This window comes from Taurulus bubalis (assembly GCF_910589615.1).
Source record: "Taurulus bubalis genome assembly, chromosome: 5".
Classification (NCBI taxonomy): Eukaryota; Metazoa; Chordata; class Actinopteri; order Perciformes; family Cottidae; genus Taurulus; species Taurulus bubalis.
In genome coordinates, this window is record NC_136593.1 from 4,675,418 (window position 1) to 4,681,220 (window position 5,803).

Sequence of the window (5,803 nt, forward strand, 5' to 3'; positions counted from 1 at the left end):
CCCGTCATGTGACCCGTCATGTGACCCCGCCCACCTCCACCGCCACCTGTCCTCGACCAGGAAACCGTCGGGAACGGTTCGCGGCGTCGCTCCCTGAGATGTGAAACGGAATCACTAACACGCAAAAAAAAAAAGAATTCCAAGTACCATTTTACTTTTTATTGATATTTCTGCTTGTTTTTTTTTCTCCTGCTTTTACATTTTTAAAATCTGTTGCTGTGGTTAGAAAGAGGAGAGGACGGGGCCGCCTCAGTCTGCCGTTTCTAAAACTCTGGACAGTCCGAGGCGCCGAGGTTAGCCACCTGCTTCGTTTCTGCTCGTCAAGGGGGCGGTTGAATGTTTTGAAATTTTAAGTTTTGGAGCCACTATGGACGCTTCATCCCGCTGGATGGTGAAGTGGAATCTCCTGGATCCTAAAGATCTTTAATACCGGCGCTCCGGCACGGATCTCGCCGTCTGATCCCAAAAATCCAGCTTTCCCCTCTTTGAAGTCCTCTCATGAGACGTAGCCTCCCGCCGCCACGTCGGTGGCAAAAAACAACTAAATCGCTCAAATCAAGTCATTTGCCTATAATTATGTTCCTAAAAACACACTTTTCTTAAAACGTATGAAAAATAAATTCTCTATAAATGCATCTTGAAACGAGTAAAAAAATTAAGCTGCCTGTCGTCTTAGATGTGACCTGCGGGTTTATTTTCACACGTTTTAAGAAAGTTCTCAATGACTGTGATGTCGGGACAAGATGGCCGCCCGTCTGAGCGTCGAGGTGGGATCTCACCTGCTGTCGGTTTTGATCGGTCGGAACCAGAGGGAGAGATTAGAGGTTGTTATTAATTCAGAACAACTTCTAGGTTTCAGACCCAGCGTGCATGTAGTTTGCACGAGGTCGAGAACAAAAGAATTCAAATAAAAGCTGCAGCACATAATCAACAAGAGGTTTGTTTCCATCCACCGATTTTTTTATTTTTTTTTTTGCGCACTTTCAATTAATTAAAGGCTAAATGGAAACTGCAAAACAAATTTAAAAAAAGAAGATTTATACATCTTGAAGTACGAATGTTGTAAAATATATATTTTTTAAATACAAATGTACATGACGCGACTCAAACGTTCACGAAAGAGACAAAAACAATCAGATCAGTGTGGAGCGATGAGGAGATTAAAATCTTCTAAATAATGCATGAAACAAACATAAATGTCATATTCTCATCATGTCTTTCATCAGGGTTTCCACTATTTTAGGTGAATTAGCACCACTCACTGTTATCAATGCACCCGTATGCTCACGTAATTCTATTGGATGGGAAGGCACATTTATTCACATTTTCTTTCACCCGTTTTATGGAATTTGGTTAAATTTCTTAGCGCCACATTTGGATGGAAGCGTGACTTGACGCTTAACGTAATCCCAATATAACGCTCACGATAGCTCTCACTCGAGGGCTGCAGAGGCAGAGCGGCACGACGGGGAAGCTCACGTCGGGAAATGCTCTGTAACTTCTGCCTCGCATCGTCAGCAAGACTTTGGCTGCTAACCGCGGCGCGAGGATAAAGGCGGCGGTGCAGCCGAGCCGCTCTTTGGATACGAAGGCCTCGCTCGGCGACGCCCAACCTGCACTTTGTGTGAGAGTCCGAGAGACGGAGAATCAGAGCGGCTCGGATCTGATTGTATTTGGGGTCTGAAATTAATCTGAAATATTTCTCCACAATCATCTTTATTGATATGAGGTGTGTGTTTATTATTTTTTTTATGGTTTTAGCTTTTTTGCACCACAATAAATTCGTATTATTCCACTTATATATGACCCGTACTGCTGCTTTTGCGCGTTTTTGTTTTTCGGCCCATTAACTGTCGATCACTTTCTACGTCTTAAGATTTCCTCCTTTCGCTGAAAATTAACTTCATTGCACAGATTTGAAACTTGCTCCAGAGAGAAACATCCATTCCTCACCTTTTTTAGTTTTACTTTAGTAATTCATAGCCGTGTGCTAACGTGTAGCTGCTTGCAGGGTTTGTATTGAACAATTAGACACCAGACATTTCAACAAATTACCAAATTAAAATTCAGCTTCACAGCATCCATTTTGCTTCTTCTGGGTTGAGTTTGTTTCTTCTGTCAGTTTGAAAGCTTCTATAAACCCTGTATTGTATTTAAAATGACCAGGACGCACACTTTCAACTTCAAAGTCATGATAACATTATTATGGGCGTGTTTTCATCAAGAGTATTTTTTTTTTTTTAGATTAGCAAAAAGTATTTTATGAAGAAATAAAATGAAGATGCAGGTTCACCTCTCCCCACCAGCCAGATATTCAATTAAATTAAATGTATTTTTATTATTTTGCCTCAGGGCTTTACACTCTGTGCACATACGACGTCCCTCACATCAAGTCATGAGGCCGAACTGGATCAGATCAGTTGTTTGTGTCTTTTATCTATAAATGCATCACAAATGATTTAAGGTCAATAAATGGATCTCTCTGCAGCAAGTTTCACACTTTTTAACACCTGTAGGAAGGAAATATCATATTTGGAGCTCATTTTGTGAAACGACACCGTTGACCTTCATGAGACGTCCGCTGAGGGTTAATTTCAGACCCTTATTGTGTTGATTCCTGTTATTTTTAAGTTGTTTTTTTTTGCTTTTGTTTTAATTCTGTTGTATTTTAATGCCTGTTGTCGTCATAGAGCTGAGATTATTTTATTTTATTGTGCCATATGGATCTTTGTGCCTCTGGAAAAATGAATGTTCCTTGTTGTTGAAATATTGTATGTGATATTATCATGCATACCAGATAAACTATGTATACAGCTCTGTCTGAGGATATTAACGCTTTAGCACAAGATGTTATGTTTTGGCTTCACAGTCTGGCCAAGTTTCCCTAAATAATTAACTGATTACTTCTCTTTTAAATGATAGAAAATAGGGAAAAATGTTTCCTCCGACCAACAGTCAAAAAATCAAAAGATATTCAGTTTACAGTGATATAAAACAGTAAAGCCACAAAACATAACTAATTAAAACATAACTCTTAAAATTAAAGAGCAAATAAAAGTCAGATTCTTGCTTTGGGGAAAGAAAAGACTGATGCGTCTGTGAAAGCAGACACGGTCCATTTAGCAGCAGTTCTGGAGCTTTTTATCGCATCACATGATCTTCCTCAGCATATTGAGTAGGGCTGGGCAATATATCTATATCAATATTGTGATATAAGACTAGATATTGTGTATTTTGATATTGCAATACTGTAATATGGCAAAAGTCTCATCTCAGTAAAGTGTAACTTTCGGAACTCACAAGATTGTTCCAGCTATTCTATTATTTATGTTTACTAATTCATTATATCCACATTACTGATAATTATTTATTGTCACAGTATTGATATTGAGGTTTCTGGTCACAAATATCTTGATATTTGATGTTCTCCATATCGCAGAGCCCAGAGGAAGGTGGTGCGATACGCTTGAAAGCTCCAGATCCGCTACTTGATGGACCTTTTTTTTGTTTTGTCAACTTCTGATTTTCAACCTGGAACATGTGCCGGGTCAAAAGTCTCTTTGAAGCTGCAGTTAAGAGTCTTTTAGCTTCCACAATGTTTCATAATGAGACGGATTTGATACAGGAACAGTTCAAACATTTCGGGAAATAAGAGTATTTTGTCTGTGTTGCAGTTGCAGCCAGCAGCCAGTTAGCTTAGCATAAAGACTGGAAACGGGGGGTAGCTGCTAGCCTGCCTCGGAAAACACAATCTGCCTACGAGCGTCTTTAAACTCTAATAATTGTACAGATTAAACAAACAAGATAAAACATGTTTATTACTGCACGTAGATGGATTTTCGTTTCCTGAGGCAGGCTAGCTGTTTCCCCCTGTTTCCAGTCATTGTGCTAAGCTAAGCTAACAGACTGGTACGAGAGTGGTACTTATCTTCTCATCTAACGCTCTGCCCGAAAACAAATCGGCATATTGACTAAAATCTCAAATGAATGTTTCCCACCTGTGTCTGCCCTCCTTTCTGCTTCCTCTCACCTGTGTCTGCCCTCCTTTCTGCTTCCTCTCACCTGTGTCTGCCCTCCTTTCTGCTTCCTCTCACCTGTGTCTGCCCTCCTTTCTGCTTCCTCTCACCTGTGATGTCACTGCGTGCTAAAGTGTTGGCCTGAGGCAGAGCTGCGACTCTGATCGCTACAATCCAAGTTTAAGCACAAGTTTAATGCGCTGTGCTGAAATCCTGTTTTTTTTAATTTTTGTTATTCAGTGCAATCCGGTCCAATGCGATGGTCTTCACCTCTTTGAATGGTCATTAACTTGTATCCGTATGTTTCTCTGCAGCACTTTACCCACGAGCGGTGCAAGACAAGTCCAGAGGTGTGTTTGCGATAAACAATTTAATTCAGAGTCACGGAGTCGCTGGATTACGAGTAAATTGTTATGAAAAACCACTCTTCAATCTCCGGGTCTTTTGCGGTCGCCTCACACTCGATGCATCGAATGTTTCGTCCCGATGTCGCCTTCAAATAAACATGTTCTACATTTAATGCAGCTGCAAAATGACTCATCTATATTCAAGTAAAAAATATTTAAAAATCTAGCAAGCCTGCTGTGATGAAATAATAACTATCGACCGAATGAACGTTTGATTAAAAAATGCTTCAAGAAAATCAAGAGTGTTTATTTCATGGTGAAATGTTGTTTTAAAAAGCCTGAAGAAAAAGAAACCAAGGAATTAAGTAAAGAAAGATGAAATTACCTTCTTATTTACACACAAAAAGTCCAATATTCTCTCCATTAGCTCAGTTTTTGGTCTCCACCTCCTGAGGGAAATATCTCTTTAGCGGCTAAATGCTCCGCTATGTTCATCAGCTGGTCTCTAACTTTGTCTGTCTGCCGTTTGCTGCTGAACAGGTAGTGTACTGCGGGATTTTACAGCTTTTTCTCTGAAAATAAAGCTGTGAGAACCAGAACAGCTAAAGCAAAGAGCTAAAACTATAAAGTAATTAAAATACAAATATTGTTATAAGTCAGTTCATCGCTACTCCTTTCACATCTCAGTCATATGATGATGTAAAACATTTTAATTAAAGTCTCTATAAACTATTTATAGTGCAGCGTGTACAACTCGGTCCATGGACTAAGTCTTGTCTCTAAGGTCAGAGGTCAGCGGCTTCATTATCTGTCGTGTGACGCTGGAACGATCGGAAACTTCCACCCAAGTGTGCAAAGTCAAGAAGATAAGAATCAATGAAAGGACTCAAACTCATGTTGTCTTTTACCCATATTAACCCCTTTTTTATTTTTTCATGCATGGAAAGGACAGCAAAGTAGAAGCGATACAGCAGAACAGAAGGCCTCGGCGTCTTTGAGCTCAGTTTCTTTATTTTAAGTCTTAAGGGAATCTAATAATCATCATGTGGCTGTCCTCAAAATGTAACCGATTTTCGGTCAGTTACAGGCTCTGTGAAAAATAAGGCAAATGTAAAGAGTTTTTAAGTGACTTATTTTAGCGTAGCATAAAGAAGCGGGAGAAACGCATACTGAAGTTGGGCTGCATCAAATACACCAAGCAACACCTCTAAGGATCCCTAATAAAAATGTATCTTGTTTGTTTTGATCTGTACATAAACAGAAAAACAAGTTTGTGTTACGGACTATTTCTTCCTCCATGAGGTTCGTAAACCCACTGGGTTTGTTTCCAGATTCAACAAATGAGATACAAATGGTTATTTCTTTAGGAGACGAGGTTCAGAAAGTCGAAGATATTCAGCCGTCCAGACTCTTCATCTGGAATCTTTCTGGACGGTTTAC